Source organism: Leuresthes tenuis, unplaced genomic scaffold, assembly GCF_036924035.1.
Source record: "Leuresthes tenuis unplaced genomic scaffold, fLeuTen1.0.hap1 SCAF_22, whole genome shotgun sequence".
NCBI lineage: Eukaryota > Metazoa > Chordata > Actinopteri > Atheriniformes > Atherinopsidae > Leuresthes > Leuresthes tenuis.
In genome coordinates this window covers 26,830,484-26,853,925 of record NW_027325376.1, presented here as the reverse complement: position 1 = coordinate 26,853,925, position 23,442 = coordinate 26,830,484, and the positions used below count along the sequence as shown (strand labels likewise).

The following is a 23,442-nucleotide window of genomic DNA, read 5'->3' as shown; positions in this document are numbered from 1 at the left end:
CTCAGTTTAAATATTGGCTCTGTTTACTTCAAGGATGTTTTCTTTTCTGATCATCACTGTGTTTTATTTGATTTGTCTTTTAATCTTGATCTTTTGCCAAGAGGTTCATTCTTACATTCCCAACAATTTGTCAGCCTGTAAATTTTCAGCTGCCTTTCACAGGAGCCCTGTCAAGTTTCCATCTTCACACACTGATACTGATTAGCAAGTATAGTGTCTTAATAACCATTGCCTCTCTGTTTTAGATAGAGTCATTCCTATAAAAATGTGATTGGTATCAACAGCCAAGTGTTTCCCTTGGATAAATGACAACATTCAAGCTTGCCGGCCAAACAAACTTGCCAGCCAATAATCCTTGAGAATTTTTCACCTAATTCACCACAAGAGCTAAGGAGATTGGCTGACTTAATGAAAACCAAGTCTACTTAACATCATACCCAAATTCTTATTTAAAATGTGTTTGATACTATTGGTCCTCATGTTCTGTCAGTAATTAATAAGTGACATCTGGTTATGTCCCTGCTTTCTTTTTTTTTTTTAAACAAGCTGCTGTTAAATCACTTTTCAGGAAACCCAATATGGATACTGGAGCTATATAAATAAAATTACTTTACTAAAACAAATGTAGATAGATGTGTCATGGGCCACCTCTGAGTATGGTCTAAACAATCAGATCTTATTGCATCTTCAATCTATCCTGTGTGTTCACAACTGCATTTAGAGCCATCCATTTATAATTTGATTTCCCAAGACATACGCACACAGAATGTGACCAGGCCCTGAGTCCTGCTGTGTGGTCCAACTTTTATGTTGATGTAAACAAATAATGAACAACTAATAATTTAATTAAGCTGTGCTTGAAATAAATTGTGATCTAACAAAGCCTCTAGGATATAATGTAATACAATCTCTTTGTGTTGTAGCTTACAGACTTGTTCTCTGGAGGGTATCAATAATCACTGTATGTAACTCTAGTTCTTCATATATTGTAGTACTTGGAGTATTGAGGGTAAACACATATTGAATGGCAATGGAAACAGATTCAATATACTTGTTTTAGCAGGTATCCACATATTAAAAAAAACTTTAAACAAATACTTTTGCTATAAAAACTATAAGAATTCAAAGATGAAACTGAGGAAGCTGTGAAAGGAAAGGCAGAAATCCAAGCTGCTAGATGTGGCAAATTTTTAAATAAATTTAGAAGAGACTTTGCTCCTGTAGACCCATCACCTGCACGATGCGCTGTAAGGGTTCAGTGAATTCTGGATAGGGGGGCAGTCAAAGGCATAGCAGCCCAGACCAATGGGATATTGCTTAACTGATGGCGAAGGAGCCCAAGCTTGTGTGAGAGTTTGAGAGATGCTGGCTAGATATAGTCAGGCTCACCTCGAAGCATAGCAAAGGTTCTGGAACCAATCTCCTTGACAGGGGCTGGCTTTATTCCTCTCGAGTTTTCCTGGGTGAAAGGTGGCAGACAAAGATGGGCTTCCTCCTAGTCCCCCATTTGTTTGATCAAATGTTGGGGTTTTCCACAGTGGACGAAAGAGGGGCTTCTCTGTGCCTTTGGGTTTAGGTAAAGGGCTCTGTCTGTCTGCGCTTATGCATCTAACGACAGTTCAGACAAGTCAGTCTTCTTGGAGTCTGTGGGTGGGGTGCTAAAAGTTGCTCCACTTGGGGACTCAAGTGTTCTGCTGGGGTACCAGTGGGGATCTACTGGGATACAACCTCTTATAAAAATTGGTTAAATTGTGGGACTTTGGAGGAAGCTAAGTTACCAAAAGGTCAAAAGAAATAACTAAGGAAGCAAAAACTTCAGTGTGACTAGAGTTTGGTGAGGCTGGGGTAAATTACTTTCAGTCGACCTCAAAGAAATTCTGGCATGCCATCAGCTACCTCAGATCGAGTAAGCAGTGCTTCGCCATCACTGTTTAAAGTGGGGACAGAGTACTGCTGACAACAACTGCATATAATGTGCAGTGCAAAGAATGCTCTTCTCAATCTGACTGGTATGCCCTCCACAGTGGAAGCAGAGGCAAGGGACTTTGAATGTGACTTACCCCTGATCGAAGCTGAAGTTGACTGCAAACACTACCTATGATGTTATCAGCTCAGCCATTGCAAAGTTACAAACACAATATCCTAACGCAATTGTGCCAACCTTTGGATTATAACCATGTCTCCCTCTCTGCTAAACCAGAGAAGATGAAACGTTGTATTGAAACGGATTTATTCTATGCAAATCAAAAAGATGCATACAGCTCTACTGTCCATCTTTTATTAGGAAAACAGACGAAATCTGGTAAAACCAAGGAGCTCGTGTTTAACCCTGGTAACAAGAACTACATTTATTTGTAGGGGAGACTGTAGCTCCGAAGAAAATGCAGGTATCTAGCAATTGTAAGGCCAGTGGCCAGTGTCCACGGGCAAGATACTCAAACACACATTGCATCTGATATGTCAATATGATATGCAATATGATATGAAAATGGTTAAATAAAGAAGGCTCAACAGTGTTTTTATTTCTTCTGGCCTTTCTCAGTTGGTGCTGCTCTACTACTATCGTAGTACCAGAGAGTATCCTATCCTACTATATCTGTGTGTGGTTCCACAGATGCACCGAAGCTGATCAAAAAGCACTACAGCAGGTGGTAACAAGAGCTGCAGCTCACAGCCATGGAGAACATTTACAACACACACTGCCTTTGAAAGGCAACAAACACAGATGCCCAGCATTGTGCTAAGTGCAACACTTGCCCTTAATCAGTCCAGCAAACATGATGCGCAAATGGCACTACAATGCAACTACTACTATGACTGTTTGCACTGTGTATGCACTCTGACCTGACCCTGCACATATGTGACTTATAACCGTTTAGGGTATGTTAGTTTTTGTTATGTTCATGGGGTTTTAGTTTTTTGCATTTTGGGGTGGCTGTAGCTCAGCAGGAATTAGAAAGTCTCCAATCATAAAGTTGGTGCTTCAGCGCCAAGCTTGTTAATCAGAAACTAAGCATATACACACGTGGACAAAATTGTTGGTACCCCTCAGTTAAAGAAGGAAAAACCCACAATTCTCACTGAAAGCACTTGAAACCTACAAAAGTAACAATAAATAAAAATTAATTGAAAATTAAATAATCAAAATCAGCCATTACTTTTTAAATGTTGATTGACATAATTATTTTAAAAAAACTAATGAAATAGGGCTGGACAAAAATGATGGTACCCACAACTTAATATTTTGTTGCACAACCTTTTGAGGCCATCACTGCAATTAAACGATTTCTGTATTTGTCAATGAGCGTTCTGCAGCTGTCAACAGGTATTTTGGCCCACTCCTCATGAGCAAACTGCTCCAGTTGTCTCAGGTTTGATGGGTGTCTTCTCCAAATGGCATGTTTCAGCTCCTTCCACAGATGTTCAATGGGATTCAGATCTGGGCTCACGTAAGGCCACTTTAGAATAGTCCAACGCTTTTCTCTCAGCCATTCTTGGGTGTTTTTGGCTGTGTGTTTTGGATCGTTGTCCTGTTGGAAGACCCATGACCTGCGACTGAGACCAAGCTTTCTGACACTAGGCAGCACATTTCTCTCCAGAATGCCTTGATAGTCGTCAGATTTCATTTTACCTTGCACACATTCAAGACACCCTGTGCCAGATGCAGCAAAGCAGCCCCAAAACATTGCTGAGCCTCCTCCATGTTTCACCGTAGGGACAGTGTTCTTTTCTTCGTATGCTTGGTTTTTGAGTCTATGAACATAGAGTTGATGTGCCTTACCAAAAGGCTCCAGTTTGGTCTCATCTGTCCAAAGGACATTCTCCCAGAAGCTTTGTGGCTTGTCAACATGCATTTTTGCAAATTCCAGTCTCGCTTTTTTAGGATTTTTTTTCAGCAGTGGTGTCCTCCTTGGTCGTCTCCCATGAAGTCCACTTTGGCTCAAACAACGACGAATGGTGCGATCTGACACTGATGTACCTTGGCCTTGGAGTTCACCTTTAATTTCTTTGGAGGTTGTCCTGGGCTCTTTGGATACAATTCCAACGATCTGTCTCTTCAATCTGTCATCAATTTTCCTCTTGCGGCCACGTCCAAGGAGGTTGGCTACTGTCCCGTGGGTCTTGAAATTCTGAATAATATGAGCCACGGTTGTCACAGGAACTTCAAGCTGTTTAGAGATGGTCTTATAGCCTGCACCTTTAAGATGTTTGTCTATAATTTTTTTTTCGGATGTCCTGGGACAATTCTCTCCTCCGCTTTCTGTTGTCCATGTTCAGTGTGGTACACACCTTTTCACCAAACAGCAGAGTGACTACTTGTCTCCCTTTAAATAGGCAGACTGACTGATTATGAGTTTGGAAACACCTGTGATGTCAATTAAAGGACACACCTGAGTTAATCATGTCCCTCTGGTCAAATAGTTTCCAATCTTTTATAGAGGTACCATCATTTTTGTCCAGCCCTATTTCATTAGTTTGTTTTTTTAAATAATTATGTTAATCAACATTTCAAAAGTAATGGCTGATTTTGATTATCTAATTTTCAATGAATTTTTATTTATTGTTACTTTTGCAGGTTTCAAGTGCTTTCAGTGAGAATTGTGGGTTTTTCCTTCTTTAACTGAGGGGTACCAACAATTTTGTCCACGTGTTATATATATATATATATACACGAAAAAGACATTAGAACATAATCTTTATTTTAACTGTTCATTATGCTGCTCGCTTTCATATTTTCGATCTAATTGTGGCTTGAACACATATGAATGGCTTTAAGATATGTTGCCATGCTCAAAAACGTAGCATTTGTCAAAGTTTTTGAGTTAGCTTCCTGACTAGGGCTGCCATGATTAGCTGACTAGTCACGATTATGTCGACTATTAAATTCGTCGATGACTAATTCAATTGTCTTTTTTTTGTTTGTTTGTTTGTTTTTCTCTCAAAACTGCTGTGGCATCTTCCGCTGCTGTGTCTGGATTTCTGTCCTTGACACACATGAGCAGTATGACTGGGGGTCAGCCATAATGTCACAGGAAGTTAAACCAGACGGGCTCTGGTAAAGTGAGGCAAGGCAATTTTATTTGTAAGCGCATTTCATACACAAGTGTAACTCAATGTGCTTTACATAGCAGGAAAATAAATAACAGAATTAAAGGATGAAAAGATAAAAAGATAAAAACGTGCAAAGACACGTAAAACAAAGCAAGACAATAAAACCTTCTGTAACAGCCGGAACCAGAAGTGGTGCAAGATAGAATTAATAAGCAATAAGCAGCACAATGTCTGAATGATGCTTTTACCATGTTTTGTCTTAGGACTATAAACCGTTAGCAGTCCCTTTCCAAGTGACCTCAGGGTTCTTGATGGCTGATAGGGAATAAGAAGATTTAGCAGGTATTTTGGGCCCAAACCATTTAGGGATTTGTAGACCAGCAAATTAATTTTAAATTCAATTCTCTCACACAGAGGGAGCCAGTGCAAAGATCTGAGAACTGGTGTGATGTGGTCATATTTTTTGTCTTTTGTGAGTACCCGTGCAGCTGCATTTTGAACACGCTGCAATTTTTGGATGGTTTTCTTTGGAAGGCCGGTTTAAAGCCCATTGCAGTAGTCCAGTCTACTCGAGATAAAAGCATGGACAAGTTTTTCCAGGTCTGGTTTAGATAGAAGGCCTCTAATACTTGCTATATTTTTATTTCAAAAACTGTGGTAAACTGCCGACTTAGTGAGAAAATTAATCTGGTTTTCAAAGTGTAAGTCAGCATCTAATATAACACCCAAGTTTCTGGCATGGCTTGTAGTCTGTAGTGATAGGGTTTTCAGATAAGCACTGACCTCAATTCTCTCATTTTTCTTAGGGCCAAAAACAATAACTTCTGTTTTGTTGTCATTTAGCTGTGGGAAATTGTGAGACATCCAGTCATTTATCAGTGAGATGCAATGATAAAGGGAATCAATCGGGCTGTAGTCATCAGGAGAGAGGGCAATGTAAATTTGAGTATCATCTGCATAGGTATGGTAGTTGATATTGTTGTCTCGCAAAAGTTTTCTTAAGGGAAGCATGTAAAGGTTAAATAAGAAAGGACCAAGGACTGAACCTTGAGGAACTCCACACCTCATATCAACCTTCTGGGAGACAAAGTTGTCAATGGAAACGAAATAGGCTCTGTCTTGTAGGTATTATCTAAACCAGCAAAGGACTGTATCAGACAGTCCGATCCATTTTTCTAATCTTTCTAATAGTATAGAATGGTCGACAGTATCAAATGCAGCACTTAGATCCAGTAAAACCAAAACTGACATATTACCAGTGTCAGAGTTTAGCCGAATGTCATTTATCACCTTAATTAGCGCCGTCTCAGTACTGTGGTTTGGGCAAAATCCAGATTGAAAGATATCAAACAGATCATTACTATTCAGGAAGCTATTTAGTACAGATGGGTCTAAAGTGCTCTTTTTTAGTAGGGGTTTAATAACAGTAGTTTTTAGGCCCTGTGGGAAAATACCAGATGAGATCGAGCAGTTGACAATCTGTAGCAAGTATTTAGAGAGATGATTAAAGCACTGTTTTAGAAACTTTGTAGGCAAATGATCTAAACAGCAGGTGGATATGTTTAATTGTGAGACAATCTTTTCAAGGGTAAATAGGTCAACGGTCTTAAATTCAGACATTTTTACTGCCGTAACTTCAGTGGGATAGGAAGGTAATAAGTTTTGTGCAGGCTTATTTATAGAACTTCTGATTGTTTCGATTTTGTCTCTGAAAAACTCAGCAAACTCATGGCTACCCGGCAACAGAGCTCAAAAGTGTGGGAACATTTTAAGAAAACTAAAGACAAATGTGTGCAATGCAATTGCAGGTAGTACTTGCAGTATGGGATTTGAACCCAGGTCACCCACACAGCAGGTAGCAATCATACCACAACACTATCCAGTGCCCCCCTTCTGTAACTACTTTAAGTTATGATGGCTGTAAAGCTAATGTAGATATACTAAAGTTTAAGAATTAAATTACAAGAAAGAGTCCCAGTATGTGCCCATTAAAATCCATCCATTATAAGGAAACCACACAACCACACTTTACAGCCTCCAACGCATCAGTGGATTACATGGTGGCCATGGCCCTCCACTTACCCTACAACACCTGGACAGCAGCAGAACCTTTAATACCATCAGACCAGGAAATCGGCTCCCGACTTTCCCGACTAGATTTTGGACTTTCTCACAAACAGACCACAGGTGGTGAGGATGGGAGGCGGGATCTCCTCTGAACTCACAATCAGCACAGGATCACCACAGGGCTGTATTCTCAGCCCTAAACTCTTCACCCTGTACACCCATGAATGTGTCTCCACCCAGATCAACACTGTCATCATCAAGTACACTGATAACACAACCATCCTGGGCTTTATAAAGTGTGGGGATGAGTCTGCATACAGGAACTTGCTCAAAAACATTCCTGTCTATGGAGAGGAGAATGACCTAATCCTTAATGTAGTGAAATAATAATACAGTTTAGAAAACACACACCGCCTCTGCAACCTCTCTACATTAATGGGAATGAGTTGAAGAGAGCTGACAGCCACAAGTTTCTTGTCCTTCATGTGACATCGACCTGAGCTGGACCGTAAATACCACAGCCACAGTGAATAAGGCACAGCAGCGGTTTTATTTCATCAGCTGCTCAGGAAGGCAGGAGTGATCAGTTGACATTTTACTCAAGCTTATAGAGGACTGGTAAAGATCATCCTCACCACTGGCATCACTGTCTGCCATGGAAACACCAGGCAGAGAGGAAGACTCTCCAGAGAGTCATAAAGACTGCAGAGAGGATTATTAGGACTGATCTTCAATCAATGGACTTCGTATACACACAACACTGCAAGAAAAGAGTACAAAACATTATCAACACAGTCATCATCCAGGTCAAACCCTCCTCAGACACAAACATTCAGCAAACAGTCTGACAGTTTCATCATACACAACACTCTTACACAGCAGCTTCCTTCCTGCCATACTCAGACTGATGGCAAAAACAAAATAAGGACTCACTAAAATACAAACAAAATCTTAATTTCAAAGTGCAATATCAATCAAATGTGCAATATTTATCATATTATTCTGATAATATAGCAATAACTATAGCACTATATTACTCAAACGACTGGAGAACTAAGCGGGTCTTTCCGTAACTGTACTAAACTGGTTCAAAACATACTTAGAGAACAGGAAGTACTTTGTGTCAGTAGGTAACTTTACATCTGAGCAGAAAAGAATCACATGTGGAGTTCCCCAAGGTTCCATCCTGGGACCTCTTCTGTTTAACATCTACATGCTCCCACTGGCATAGATTATAAAAGACAACAAAATAAACTACCATAGCTATGCAGATGACACGCAGATATATATTACAATGTCACCAGGAGACCGAGGCCCTGTACAGGCCCTTGGAAAATGCATTCAGGAGATTAATGACTGGATGTGCCACAACTTTCTCCAGCTAAACAAAAACAAAACTGAGGTAATTGTCTTTGGAGCCAAAGAGAAACGATTACAGGTCACCACAGAGCTTCAAAACTACCAACCAGGCCAGAAATCTGGGTGTAGTGATGGACTCAGACCTCAGACCTAAATTTGGAAAAACACATTAAGGCAATAACAAAGTCAGCCTACTATCACCTTAAGAATATATCAAGGTTAAAAGATCTGATGTCTCAGCAGGACCTGGAAAAACTAGTCCATGCATTCATCTTTAGTAGGCTTAATTATTGTAATAGCATCTTTACAGGTCTACCTAAAAAGTAAGTTAGACAACTGCAGCTCATTCAGAACTCAGCTGCTCGAGTCCTCACTAAGACCAAAAAAGTGGACCACATTAGTCCAGCTCTGAGGTCTTTACACTGGCTGCCTGTCCATCAGAGGATAGACGTTAAAGTTGTGATGCTGGTCTATAAATCCATATATACATTTTCTATACCCGCTTAATCCGTCAGTCGGGTCTCTGGGGGGCTGGAGCCGACCCCAGCAGTCATCGGGCGAGAGGGGTACACCCTGGACAGGTTGCCAGTCCATCACAGGTGATGTATAGTACTGCACATCAATTCTGTCTACAAACTCATCCACTGTCAGTGTCAGAGACAGTGTGAAAAGTGTGAGTAAATGGTAAATGGGTAAGTGGAGAGAATAGGATCGGCATGTTTTGCTTTCCTGTTTTTCACTACCCTGCGTGATTAATACGATAATGCCACCAGTCTTTCAATTCCAAATACCAAACTGTCGAAAGACATCAGATCATGTTCTAACCTCCCCATCTCTATTCACTTCTCTTTCTCTGTTCTTCTCTTACTCTCTAGCAACCATGCAAGCTTGAAATGCAGTTAAGTATTCAATTCATAACCCATAATACACAAGAAAAACACATGGATGTGATCGGAAGAGTACGATGTTGAATCAACAATCTGATGAACTACAGAGAATTCAAATCAGCTCTCCAAACTTTCAATTGTTTGAAGCAAATATTTTGGCTTCCTGAAATGTATTTAACAAGACTTGAATTTTAAAAAACAACCAACTCAAAATTTACACAAACTTAAGTGAAGAAATAAAATTTGTATGTACATATAGCTAATGACAAAGAAATTATAAAAGAGCATGTTCATATAGTAGTAGAAGAAAAACATTTTTTGCTAGTGAGAACAAAACCAAACTTCTAAGATGCAATTAAAAACTTTTTGATTCAAATCATACAAAATTTAAGCTTTAAAAGCTGGAATAACACACCAAGATCACATGGTTGGTGGTTAGTATATCTGTATGTACGCATGTATATGTTGAACTAGACTTAAATGGGTCACGGTGCTCCACACATGCTACAAAACTCCATCTTTTTGTAAAAATGATCCAGCCAAATTCCCAATAAAGCAACTGTAATTCGCACATTTTTCTTTTTAAGTTTAGGCTTAAACATATGACAAAATAGAAACATTTCACCTTGCAGTTTGTGCAAATTACTGTGTATGTGTAGCAACCACTTTTCATCAACTGTTTTATTAGCTCGGTCCAGTTCAACGCTGGACTTTTCTCTTTTAGCGGTAACTAATGTCAACAGCTTTGGTAATAAGCTTAGCACACACTATCTTATAAGCAGTAATTACTGCTATTACTTTATTAAGATTAACAATCGTGTTAACCCATCATTTAATTACTGTTAATTGAATGATTTCTAGTTAAACAGTCATGTTCTGCGATTCAGAAATCCTGCACCTCTTCTCATTCTCATTGCGACACTGAAAGCTATGTACCGTTCTCTGTGTGTTAACATTACATTATCGGTATGTTTCTGATAAAGATGAAGGTCTCTGAGTACAATTATTTTATGACATAAATATACACTGCAGTGCCAAAAGTATTCGCTCATCTTTCTTTACACGCATATGAACTTAAGTGACATCCCATTCTTAATGCATACGGTTTAATATGACGTCGGCCCACGCTTTGCAGTTATAACAGCTTCAACTCTTCTGGGCAAGCTTTCCACAAGGTTTATGAGTGCGTTTATGGGAGTTTTTGACCATTCTTCCAGAAGCTCATTTGTGAGGTTGGACACTGATGTTGGACAGAAGTTCTGGCTCACAGTCCCTGCTCTAATTCATCCCAAAGGTGTTCTATCAGGTTGAGGTCAGGACTCTGTGCAGGCCAGTCAGGTTCTTCCACACCAAACTGGCTCATCCATGTCTTTATGGACCTTGTGCACTGGTGCGCAGTCATGTTGGAACAGGAAGGGGCCATCCCCAAACTGTTTCCACAGAGTTGGGAGCATGAAATTGGCCAAAATCTCTTGGTATGCTGAAGCATTAAGAGTTCATAGACATAGATCATGACAGTCCATCAGATTGGAGTGACGAATCACACTTCAACATCTGGCAGAGAATGCATCTCCACTGCTCTAGACTCCAGTGGCGGCGTGCTGTACACCACTGCATCCGACGCTTTGCATTGCACTTGGTGATGTATGGCTTGGATGCAAGCTGCCATGGAAACCCATTCCATGAAGCTCTCCACACACTGTTCTTGAGTTAATCTGAAGGCCACATGAAGTTTGGAGGTCAGTAGCGATGGACTCTGCAGAAAGTTGTCATTTTAAGTTGTTGTCGTTCCCAATCACTTCCACTTTGTTATAATACCACTGACAGCTGACTGTGGAATTAGTAGAGAGGAAATTCCACGACTGGACTTGTTGCACAGGTGGCATCCTATCACGGTACCATGCTGGAATTCACTGAGCTCCTGAGAGCGACCCATTCTTTCACAGATGTTTGTAGAAGCAGTCTGCATGCCGAGGTGCTTGCATTTATACACCTGTGGCCATGGAAGTATTTGGAACACCTGAATTTAATTATTTGAATGGGTTAGTGAATACTTTTGGCAATATAGTGTACGGTTGTAGTACAGTAATAGTTTAGCTACACTGCTAAAAAGTTTCCCTTTCTGATCAATAGTGTAACTATGTGTATTTTCACATGGAGTGTTTTTGGTATGACTGGACAAATAGCTTGATAATGTTTGCATTTACTGCATTATTTTGTCCACCGGATATTTTGATGACATGTCATGTACCTAAACACATGAAATGATATAAACTCGTGTCAGCGCCAGCCAGCATGCCGGTGTGTTAGCCAATGTACAAACATACATACACTAATCCCACATTGATGTCCTGTTGAAGCCTTGATATAAATATAAACATGATTGCAGCATCTGCAAACAGTTTTAAAAAGTTTTTGTCATTTGCTGTTTCCCATTGTCGGAAAAATTTCAAGATTGGCAAACTCAAAACTCAAAAATTTGATCTCCAGCAGCTAGCTGGTTTCACATCTAATCTCCTGCAGTCAGTCAAAGCACGCTTTGGAGAATTTGGTGAGTGTACTCGTCTTTTTAAGTTCATCACTCATCCACAGGAGTGTGCAGTGGACAAAGCCGACCTGAGTTACATCCCTGGTGTCTCCATCAGATATTTTGAGATAGAAGTTGCTGACCTGAAGGCCTCAGACATGTGGATGGATAAATTACAGTCACTGAATGAAGATTAAGAAAGACTTGCACGACAGCAAGCAGAGCTGGCGAGCAAACACAAATGGACAGAAATGAAAAAACTTCAACCAGCAGACCAGCTGATTTTCAAAACTTGGATCGCGCTTCCCGTAACATACCACACACTGCAGCGTGTGAGTATTGCCATATTAACTATGTTTGGCTCTACGTATGCATGTGAGCAGTCATTCTCACATCTAAAAAACATTAAGACCAACCTACGATCACGTTTAATGGATGGAAGCCTCAACGCCTGCATGAAGCTTAACCTCACCACGTATCAACCAGACTACAAAGCCATCAGCAAAACCATGCAGCACCACAAGTCACATTGATGGGTAGAAGTATTTTTTGTTATTATTGTATAACAACGTTGTTGAAAATAAATTCTGAGACTTACTATACTCTAAAATGATTGGTCTTACTTAAAAATGCATGTGTTTAGTTGTATTCAGTGTTACAAAATATTATATGGCTGTCACAGAAATACATTTTATAATATGTGGCTTTCATGGCTCTCTCAGCCAAAAAGATTCCAGACCCCTGACTTATACCCAACTCCCTTAACAATGAGACAACAGACTTTGCAACAAATCCTCTACATCCTGCTTCCACTGGACATATCCTAACTTTCCATCCTTGCTGCTCTGCTTCTGCCCCCAACTCCACATACCTAAGCTTTTTCCTTTTATATGCTTCTACAACTAAGTCCTCCTAAGGAAGAGTCAGCTCTATGAAATATTATTCTACTCCTAGACCACAAGACTATATCAGGCCTTAGATTTATAGAGGCTATTTCCTGAGGAACACCAAGCTTTTCTCCTAAATCTACATGCATCTCCCAAAAACAAGCATCCTCTAAGCTGCCTTGCCTTCTAATTGTCTCATTAACTTTCTCCCCCTCTTGAACAAACTGAATTGCCACTTTCTTCACCTCAGACCCTCCTAAATTTACCTGCCTTTGTTTATCTTCAATACCTGCAGCTAAGCTTCTTAATACTAAGCTTCTTCATACTAACCTTACAGCCTGACAAAATATGCCTTAGAATTGCGGTACTTGAACATAACGAACATAAACATTTATCCAGAGTTTTAGGTTCTGGGGAGTTGACAATACATCATATGTTGCCCCTATCAAAAATCTAATACTCCTTTCCTCCATACTCCACAGCTCTTTCCAACTAAGCTTTTTCTTCTCTACACCCTCCCAATTAAACCACTGTCCCTGCTTAGCCTGAGCCACTTCCTTTGTACCCCTTAACATTTCCTCCTGTCTACGAACCTGCTCAAGAACAAGCTTTCTCTTCTCCTTGGGACCTGCTCTGCTCTATACCGGTTTGCCTGGACCAAGCCCCTATTTGAACATTACCCACAATCTCTGTATGTCTAAGGGTTGCTTCTGCCTCATGAGCTGGCATTTTTGGATTCTATTTCCTCCCCTTGGTTGGGTTTGGAACCACCTTACTAACTACCACATCTTTACTCCCAGCTAACAGGAATTCTATCCTAACTTAGTACATTTAAAGTCCTCTACTAGACTAGATACTGGGAGCTGGAGTAAGCCTTTCCCATACAGTGCCACAGTACTTATACATCTAGGAACACCTAGCCACTTCCTAATGTAAAGGCTAACTAATCTTTCCATTTTTTCTGAAACAGAAAATGGAATCTCATACACAGACAGTGGCCACATCAACCGAGGAAAAAATCCAAACTGCAAACTAAAACTTAATTGGGGTGTTACTTTTGTAGCTTGACAACAATTTAGCTAAAGATGTCACATAACTCCAGCAGAGAAGACAAGTAAACACACAACATGGACAGAAACTCATAGCCAACACTTTAACATCCAAGGTACAAAGATGCTCCCATGAAATTATGTCCATAATTACACCATCTGTTGTTAACAAGCAAGGCAATCACACTTCCTTTAATATTATCTATGTATCTGCAGTCTTTGCCTGCCTGTAGAGACTAAAGCCAGGTCGAGAGGTGTAAAAGTTGCACCTGCAGCCATCTCTCAGTGAAACAAATAATATTGCCTTTCCTGGTGCATCCTTGTCAAGGCTCCAAGTTTGTGCATTTAACCTGCCAGTGATCTCACTTTTCCCATGACATTTGAGAAAATAAATTTTTCTCTGTGTTGTTCCTAACCAGCATTACTTGGGCTTTAGAAAGCTCAGTCAGCTGCTCCAACATGCAAACAACTTTCCCATTGGCATGGTTACACATACACATGGTTACACATACACATCACAACATATGTGAAAATGTGCAAGAAATACCAGCAGAAACATTTTCAGCAGCACAGTACGCATTTTCTATCCCGGGTGGGGCTCTCTCAGCTGTCATTGGGTGAGAGGTGGGGTACACATTGGAGGGGACGCCAGTCCATCATAGAGCCACACAGAGACAAATGAGGCAACCAACCATCCACACTCACTCCTAGGGTCAATTTAGAGTCACCAATGAACCTGACATGCATGTTTTTGGATGGTGGGAGGAAACTGGAGAACCTGTAAAGAATCCACGCATGCATGAGGAGAATGAAGTCGTGAGTGTATGCTGATCAGTCATTATCAGTTCATGATGTGGGGATGGGGGTGGGGGTATTGGAATTGAATTGCTCACTCCCCACTCTAATAGTTTTCCCTTCTATTTTATTTTGACCAAAGCATGACATTTCATTAAGACCTCAGAAATATCTGTCAACTTCTAAAAAAGGCATAATATGCATCTTTTAAAGCTAACTGAGTTTTGGATAATAACCACACCACAGAGGTCATCGGAAATTTCAGTTGAGACTGCTCTAACATGTTGCCAGGTATCAGCAATGTTTATTTTCTCGGCACAGAAACACCTCATTAGTTTGTTTGTCATTTCTAGTAATGCCATCTAATGTACAACTTTATAATGTGAATCATAAACTGTTCATCAAAACACAACTAATAAGAATTCAAAACTCCTACAAAACTGATAATGAGATTGCAGCTTTCATCATAAAGCATGAAGTGCTTGAGTGGGCCGGTGTAACCCACATGGTTGTGATACACAGGCCACTCTAAACTTGTTACCAAGTCAACAAAGCCTCAAACTTTGAAGCTGCACAGCAACTGTAAGAAACACTAAACCAATGCATCACCCGAAACCCCAAGCCCCTGACGTTTTTCCTTTAGGAGGTTAGATGACATCAGTTGTTCTGTGGAGATGGTGAGTGTTTCTAATTTCTTTTCTGATGATAAATAATAACGATGAAAAATGCTCTATAGGTTGATTAATAGGTAATCAATCAAGATAACTGTTCATTGCATTTACACATACAGTTTTGTGTGAAAATGTTGTAGTACACTGAGTTAAAAACAAAGGGCAATTTATATGTTGAATGAGCTAAAATTATGTGCAAACAAGCAAACAATGAGGAGTGGATGATAATATCTGAAAGTTGGTGAATACTCAAACTGTCACAAGTCATACAGCAGTGTGCAAAAGTAATTCAAATTAAATTTTGGGGGTGGATTTATGTAAATGGACTGTAAAAATAATCCAAAGTGGTGAAAATAAATTAAAGAAAGGAAGATCTTTTTCACACTGAATAAAAACAGCAGTGGTACATGCATATGAATTCATCCAATTTGCAATGAAGCCCCTAAATTTCCCTTCGGTCTTTGGTTGCAGCCCTAACTTGAAAGTGCTAAATAAGTGTGCCAGGTTCCTCAGTGCTAATACTACAACACTATTTCCAAAAAAAGTTGAACATATCAAAAGAAAACATATCAAACATAGGAAGTGAGACGTTTTACTATTTAAAGAAAAATATTAGTTTATCTTTAATTTGATTGCTGCAACACATCTCAAAAGAATTGGGACAGGACCAGGTTTACCACTGTGTAGCATCAGCATGTAAACATCAGAAAACTGAGGAAACCTGGACCTTTGGGAGAGGGACATTGTCCCATCATTGTCTGATATAAGACTCAAGCTGCTCAAGAGTCCTATTTCTTCTTTGATTTTGCATTTCTTGATGTGTTAAATGTCCTCAATTGGCGAAAGGTTTGGCATATAAGGAGGCCAGTGTAGTACCTGGTAAGAGTAGTCAGTTCCATAGTCACCCCCATACCAGAGATGCACGCTTTTGAAGTCAGCACTGATAACGATCCAGAAAACGAGGCATCCACAACTTCAAAAATATATTTTTAGATTTTAATTAGCCTGACCACAGAACAGTTTGCTTCAGTCGGTTTTAAATGAGCATAGGCTCAAACAGGATGGTTATGTGTCTGGTTCATGTTCACATGTGACCTCTTATCATGCTAGAGCTTTAACCTTCATGGTGAATTGTGTTCAGTCAATGATTTCCATAATAGAATCATGCCTGTTTTTAATGCAGTGCTGCCTGAGAGCTTGAAGATTACTGACACTTGGCCGTGTCCCTTCAGCACAGAGATGTCTCCAGCTTCTCTGAATCTTCACAATTTTTGCAGAATACTGAACCTCTGCTCATCTTTATGCATGAGAAATCCTGCTTCTCTAAGGTAGTCTTTTTATACCCAACAATGTTTCTGATCTGTTGCCTGTTAATTAATTAGCTGTAACATGTTCCTCCAGCTATTTCTTTTCAGTACCACTTACTTTCCTTGCTTTTTGTTGCTCCAGTCCAAATGTTTTTGTGTTGTTGCCATCAAATTGAAGATGAGCTAATATATTTTCTTTTAAAAATAGGAACATTTTACATTTACAACATGTGACATAGTTTATATGATTAAAATGTTGGTTTATGTAATTTGGAAAGCCTTGCCTTCTGTTTGGATTCACATTTTAGATGGTGGACAGCGATCGCTCAGCTGTGTTCTTAAATTTGACCTTTTTTTCCAACACATTTTACAGCCCACAGATGGCCCAGCTGTGACACAGCTAAAAATGTACATTACAGTAACTAAGTATAAAAAAATATGTATGTTACTTACAGTATAACCTACTATAAGTAGCATACTGACTTCTGATATCTTATTACAAATATTATATTGTAGGCTGTCAAATTTTCATTAATCCGTTTCAGCATGTTTTCATAATTCTTATATTGCATGAAAGGAGTAAGCAGGTGGGCAGAATTCATGCACAGGAAACACGCATTATGACCGTTCTGACCTATTTTCCCCACATTCAACATGAAATGTTTAGGACTGCGTTCAAATGGAGATAATTGACGGACGTGCCCGTGAATATTTCTTAGCTGTCCGAAGCCCATCTTCAAGGTTTAAGCTCCAAATGCAGCTTTTGTGTGTCCTCATTAGAGATGGTGCCTACCGTGCGATTAGGTCTAAATGATCCAACAAGGTCACTTCAGATACCTGTAATTCCTGAGCATCCTACCACAATTAAGTGAAAAAACTAAACAAAAAAACACGAGAGATTAAAATCAAACAATACCATCACATCTATACGTCATAATGAACTCTGCGGCCCTACTAAACACCACCATAGCCGATACAGTGATGCTACTAGCTGGTAATTTTCCCCCTCAGAGCCTATAGGACAGTGCTGGGTCGTCTGTTTTGAACCGACAGACGCTCTCCAGCCCTGTGCACTGCGGGTCTTACCGCGAATGATGCTCAGTGGTGGTGTCCTTGATGTAGGTGGTTGGAGGAGACAGTATGGTCAAAGGTATCTAACTGCTCCACGCAATGCACCGTACTCCTGATGAATGAAAGACATACAGACCGGCGCTGTCGGAGATTCATTGGATACTCAACACGAATTCTAAGCACCGCCCCTCTAAGTCTCTTACGTCAGCGTTTGAATATACTCTCCAATTTGGCATCATCTCAACATCACTGTTATCTCAACTGCAAAGCCATGTCTGGATGTGAACCTCTATCACGTACAAACGATGAAACACTAGCAAACACTATTTACTCCCATCATCAACCCCAAGCATCTCCTGCATCTTTGATGCAGCCCTTGAACGTGACATTTCATTCACTGTGCCTCTGAATGTGATCCAGCAGGGATTAAAACTGCACTGCAACACAACTGGGCAAATACTTTGATTTAAAAAAGATATTTCAACTGCTACCATTGAAGTCTGATCTTTATCTATCGCAATTATATGTAATCAGAATCTGATGAACGTGACAATATAAGAATAGTTTAAATGTTCATGTTTTTATTGATAACATAGAGTAATCACTCACAATGCGGGTTTAAAAGTTCTTTGGACAGAAACTATCCAGACAAATTCTGCACAAAAATTATCATGAATATGGAACCATTCTTCCCTACAAATGTTTCTATTCAACAATATATGTCTTCATCTAAAAGCTACTTTTTCATGCCACAGCACAGCAAGGTAGGTCAAGTGAGTGGATCCAATGGCTCTGTTATGATGTTTGATTTTTAAGGCCATAGCTTATGTTTTATAGTGACACATCTGTTAGTTTCCAGGTTCCCCCGTGGACTCTGCCAGATCCTCACTGTCGTTCATGTTGTTTAAGGTTGGTCTCTGTTCATGTCAGGTTTTCCTCATAGTCACTGTCAAGTTGTTTTCTCATAGGTTAGGTTTTCGTTTTCTGGCCTTGTGTTGTTTTTGAGTTTGAATAAATCAAGTTTTACTTTTTGAAAAATATCTGCATGCGGGTCCTAACTTCCACCATGCATCGCACCCAACCTCACCATTCATGACATATAGTGCCTTTATGCTAATCAAATCACTGACTGAGCTTTCGTACATTTCAAACTGATCAGTTGGGTTTCTTTTTAGAATTTTTAATTAAAAAAATAAACGACTCCAGAAAAGCCTTTGTGAGGTTCCCTTTGTTATCAGAAATATTCACTTAAAAAACAGAAACAAAATTTATGCTAATCAAGTGAATTACGTTGTGAAGCCACACGGTATTGGAGACAGAACAGCAGAATGGGTTTCTAGCGCATGCAAGAGTGAGCATCCGATGTGGAAATTTTCTTTACAACACACTGAGAATTGTAAATAAGGCTCCTTTGTGTGGTAATACGAACACTCCATCTATATTTACCTATCCACGACAGCTTGACCATATGGAAAGCAGCATACAGGTCAACCTCGACAAGCATACACACCTGTACACCTGCACAGCGGCAGCAAACGCTTCAGAGTATTTGCTGACATATTTATACATTTTCTCACATGCTGAGGTGCTTGGAAACTGTTCTAAGAGGCTGAGTGGAAAATCCAGCGCTAATGTTTCGAACATTTACTTTCTCACATGCCGCCTTTTTAGAACATCTGTACACAAGTACGGGGCTATATATCAGATTTTAGATTTAATTGGCTTTGTATGAATTGGACCAATTTGGAATTTAATTATTTTAAATTGATTTGGATTATTTTTGTATTAGAATGGATGGGATTCTAATTGGCTTCAATTATAATATCTCAAAATATCTTTGAAGTGCCTTGAGATGACATTGTGATTTGGTACTTTATAAATAAAACTTATTTGAATTTAAGATTAAGCTTAAAACTTTACCTTTTGACAAAGTGATAGGTGGCTCATCCCATAGTTCTGCTGCTATAGGCCCAGACTGCTGGGGGAGCTCCCATGATGCACCTCTCCTCCCTCCATGTACATATGACATCATTGCTGTCATTAACTTGTGTTAAGCGCTGACCCACTGCGTGGCTGTCTGGGGCACTTGGCCCTCCTGGGTATTGGGTGGGGCCTCTGCCGGGGGGTTTGGGGGCGCTCGGGCTCCCGGGGCCCGGGTCCAGTGCACGGCCCATGTCTGGGCGGCTGGGACCTGGCGGGGTCGGTGGGCTGTTGCCCCTGGCTCTCTGAGGGCCTCTGCCCTATGCTTATGGGGGCTCTATCCGGGGGCTTCCTCTGCCGTCTTCTGGGTGGATGCGTGGTTGTCCCTGCGGTGGGCTTCCTGGGTTCTGTGCTCCGTGGGGGCTGCTGGTGGCCTGGGTCTTGTGGCCCTCTCTGCCTGCTTCTGATTGCTGGGGGGGGGGCTGTGGATTGTGGCCCTGTACACTTATACACTCATAACTAACCACGGTTACCATGTAGATCCTGTGCCATGGGTGTTGCATGTTCTCACACACACACACACACACACACACATTCATTAGCCCAGTAGCATGCTCGCTAAGCAGTTGATGTGTTATCATGTCGTCTCAGGTCATCTATCCACAGCTGTGTTGTATGCGATTACCGCTTCTTGTGCTTGTTTTTGTTTGTTTGTGTGTTTGTTTTTTCTCTGCTTGTCTGCTTTCAGGTGCTCCTGGTGGCGCTAAGGCTGGATTCCCCTCAGAGGCCATGGATTGTTGTCTGTTTTGTTTTTTACAGGTGTAGCAGCTGGTTGTCTGGTTTTTGTTTCTATTTTTGTTCTGTTTCCTCTTCTTTCCTCTTCTTCTTTCCTTGTCCCCCGGTCCGGTTCAGTTCTATTACATGTTATATATTGTAAACAAAAATAAATAAATGGGCATCAAGGGGAGCTTTACATTTATAAAACTTCCCTTGGCAAAGCAAATCTGTTTGGCATCAAAGGTATTCAGACTACAATTCTGCTGCCATAATGCTGAACAGGACAAGGGGGAAGAAAAAAAAAAAAAAAAAAAAAAAAAAAAAAAAAAAAACTTGTGTTTCTCTCTCTCAGCAGGTATCTCTGGCCTGGTGTTACGGTGCTTGTTGTCCCCTCTTTCCTGTCCTCTCAGCCCCCAGCTGGTCCAGGCAGATGGCAGCCCTTCCTGGTTCTGGTTCGGATGGAGGTTTCTTCCTGTTAAAAGGGAGTTTTTTCTTTCCACAGTCGCCTCGTGCACATTCAGGACGGAGGATTGGATCAAAGAGAAGTTTTGATGCAATCTGTTGGTTTCTTTAGCTTGGCAACTTGTTTTTTTCATGGCTTTGTATGACGTAGACTCATTGGAAATGTTATGCTTTCATTTGATTGGATTGTGATTGGCTTGAAGTGGATTGTATCTTTGAAGTGTCGTGAGATGACATTTGATGACATTTGGCACTATATGAATAAAACTGAATTGACTTGAATGCAAAACATTCTTAATAATACAGTCTTAATATTGTTTTTTGTTAAAGTCCACAGCTGGAGTGAAATGCAGGTAATGTATACTATATGTATACATTATCTTTAATCACAATAATATGCACAATCAAAACCTTAAAACACTGTAGAATTTAAATAAAAAGACAATGCAAGGATTTGTATGTCTCATAAACCAATGAGTATTAGAACATGAAACAATATAAAATGTTGAAAGTGAGACAGTTTCACAAAAGATTTTAGTCCATGTTGAACTTGATGGCAGCAACTAATCTCAAAAGTATTGGGATAGGGCCATGTCTATGACTCTGTACCATCTTCTCTTCTTTTAAGAACAGTCTTGGAATTGAGGACAGCAGTTACTTGAACTTTGGGAGAGAAATGTTGTCCCATTCTTTTCTGATATAGTATTCAAGCTTCTGATTCTTCGTTCCATGATGCGCCAAATTATTTCAGCTGATCAAAGGTCTGAACTGCAGGTTTATCTTTCACACAGAATCTTCTACCATGAAGTCATTCTGTTGTAATAGACGTAGAGTAAGTTTTAGCATTGTCTTACAGACATATGCAAGGCCATATATATATACAAAGGATGTTTTTGGATGGGACTAAAGGTCTCCCAGCACCAAATAAAGGTGAACCCCCCAGATCTCTGTGTCCTTTCACAGATTAAGGTGCCATCATGGAATCAGCTGAGTGACAACAGTAACATTGGTAGAATGGCGCGTTCCACGATACCTGGTTAATGTTTGAAATCATGCACAGAGCGGGATTGTTTCGCCTCTGTCAATACCTCCTTTTCCGACACAGAGGGGTAACAGTGGCAGGTAAACTTCGACCCCCTGTTTTGCCTCTGTACTTTCACACACATGGAATGATGCGCAACAACGGCACATCAGTCCTGGCTTGAAAAGGCATATTTGAAAGGGGATTCTGTGTCCCTGTGTAATTGTAAAGCTGAGAAGAGAAGTATTAGAGTTGTTGCTGCTGCCATTTCTCAGTAAAAAAATTATATAGTTTTCCTAATTCTCCTGCTAAGTCCTCATACGCCACACCTAAGTTTGCAGCGAGTTGCAGTACCTCTGATCGTATTGTGTGTATTTTGTATTATTCTGATTTGTACTCAACTGTTTTTTCATCATTTCTCTCCATTTTCCTAGATATCTCTCCCTAAACTCACCTGTATTAGATGTCTTATTCCAGGCATTGCTTGGGCTTTGGAAAGCTCAATCAGTTGCTACCACATGCAAAACATGTATCCATTGTCATGATTATGCATCATAACAGATGTAAAAAATAATGGTGCCAGAAATCATTCCAGCAGCAGAGCGCCCACATCAGTGTAAAACTTTTTTTAAATTTTTTTTTATAAAATCTGTTTTTTCACAGAAAACAGCTCATCAGAAAATCTCAAAAAGGTACAAAGAAAAACACAATATGTTGAAGCAAGCTACCCCTAATGTGGCTGTCATTGGAACTCAATAAATGTGTTATAAATTTGGTATAGTAATTAATTGAGGAATATCACAGTCCTCCAGCTGTTTCTCTTTAGTGCCACTTATTTGCCCAGCCTTTTATTGCTCCCACTCCCTTTTTTATTTCAGCCTAATTGAAAATTAGTTAGATCATGTTTCTGATGTTTTATTGTGAATATAATATTGGCTTTTGAGATTTTTGTGTTCTAACATATTTGGAATATGTATTGTATACTTTAATTAGAGCCCCACCTCTTTAGGAAATGTGGTTGTAGCTCTGTACTTTTACAGTATCATTTTAAATTAGTTTCACAGTTAAATTAAATGTGGTGATTTTCCTTTAATATTTGTATATTGTGGTTTGTGACAACATAGAAATTTGCGATTTGGTATTGTTTTTGTTTTTTCTTTTGCTTAAATGCTCAAACCACTGGTAACATCATCATTAATATTGCTAGCCGGCATAACAAATTACCAGATGAACGATTGTGCCACGCTCAGGCACAGTTTAAAGGAACAATCATGTGGTTTGCACGCAAAGACAAATAATCATGCATACTCACAGTTCAAACCTTGCTGAACACTGTATGGCTGTCCTTTCCACATGTGATGTTGGGTGAATTATTGTGGTGACATGCAGATACACAGTAGATCCCAATGTGTGGAGTCAATAACTCTGCTCAGGTCCGCACCAATGAGGCCCCACAGGCACATTGATTCAAAACGTTATTCAGTTCAATAGTGCTCTAAAAGTTCCCATCACAGGCTGGCTCTGACCTTCTACGTCATTTAAAGAGTCAAGTGTTCCATGTTATTCACACATCACTGACGTAATATCTTT

At 40.0% G+C, this 23,442-nt stretch overlaps 1 protein-coding gene across 2 annotated transcripts in view; it reads right to left on the bottom strand.

Moving 5' to 3' along the window:
* nat16 (N-acetyltransferase 16) overlaps positions 1 to 17,841 on the bottom strand; it is a 63,140-nt gene extending 45,299 nt beyond the window's left edge. Inside the window, exon 1 of one of the 2 annotated variants that reach the window (XM_072376683.1) lies at positions 17,688 to 17,841. The gene's annotated coding sequence lies outside the window, so the exon portion shown is untranslated. The remainder of the gene's footprint in view (positions 1 to 17,687) is intronic. The other variant, XM_072376684.1, reaches the window with a different exon arrangement.
* Between the last annotated feature and the right edge of the window lie 5,601 nt (positions 17,842 to 23,442).